Genomic DNA, 1,215 nt, shown 5'->3' with positions numbered 1-1,215 from the left:
TCATTAGCCCCTCTAGTAATATATTTACTGAGAAAAATGGTGACGTGCTCGATACTTATTTTACCCGCTGTAACAACATGTGACCAAGAGATAATTATTGCATGACTCTGAGACAAAAACACATGGACACAGGATTATAACACAGGGCCATGAGATAATAAATGTGTGACCATGAGATAGTTTTTGCGTGACTAGGAGACAATAACACATAGTCAAGAGATAATAGCACATGGCCGTGAGATAGTTAATGTATGGCCACAAGAAAATAACCTATGGCCACGGGATTGTTAATGTGTGACTARGAGATAGTAACACATGACAACAAGATAATTGCATGTTAATATTTGGCCACTAGAAAATAACATGTGGCCATAAGATAGTTAATGCATGACAATGAGACAATAACACATGGCCACAAGCAGTGGTGGGCAGCACCAATCTAAAAATTAGTTCCACTGGCCCTAAAACACTAACTCAAATATTTAGGTCCCCTAATCCTAAAGCACTAATGCACTGAAAGTTTTAGCAAAAGCTACTTCTAAAGCACTAAAATAACCCAATCAACCCATGAACATTCTTCAACAGACAACATGAGTCACATGTTGACATGTTTCTCTCTTAAGACTTATTGACATTCCACAGCTGTATCTGAGTTCCTATATTGTCAATATGTCACCTATAAGTGACACACAAATGAACAAAATGTGCATCAGCTTTCACCCTCAGCTGTTAACATTAACGTTGATTAACAACATTTATAGACCTCACTTAGTGCTATATAAATTTAACAAGTGCTAATCCATTAATAAATTTTAAAATGAGCAAAAGCCCTAAAGCACTAATCAGGAAATTAGTTCCCCTATAAGTGCTTTAATGCTTTAGGGGAACTGTGCCCACCACTGGCCACAAGGTAATAACACGTGGCCACGATATAGCAACTGTGTGACTACGAGATAGTAACACATGACTACAAGATAATTGCACGGTGCCACCAGATAGTTAACGTGTGGCCACTACATAACAACACATGGCCAAGAGATAGCTAATGCACAATGCACGACTATGAGATAATAACACATGGCCACAAGATATCACATTTCCACTAAATAGCTAATGTGTGGTCACTATATAAGAACACTTATGGTGCGTTCACACCAAACGCGATTTCAGCGTCAGGAGCAGCAGGTTTACATACAAAGTCTATGGTGGAGGCGC

The 1,215-nt window shown here is 38.7% G+C and overlaps 1 protein-coding gene across 1 annotated transcript in view; it reads left to right on the top strand.

Annotated features, from left to right (window-relative positions):
- shtn2 (shootin 2) overlaps positions 1–1,215 on the top strand; it is a gene marked incomplete in the record, with an annotated part of 25,863 nt that overhangs the window by 22,922 nt on the left and 1,726 nt on the right.

This window comes from Austrofundulus limnaeus, unplaced genomic scaffold (genome assembly GCF_001266775.1).
Source record: "Austrofundulus limnaeus strain Quisiro unplaced genomic scaffold, Austrofundulus_limnaeus-1.0 Scaffold482, whole genome shotgun sequence".
Taxonomy (NCBI): domain Eukaryota; kingdom Metazoa; phylum Chordata; class Actinopteri; order Cyprinodontiformes; family Rivulidae; genus Austrofundulus; species Austrofundulus limnaeus.
The sequence above is the reverse complement of the archived record's forward strand: the minus strand, read 5'-3'. Positions and strand labels throughout refer to the sequence as shown.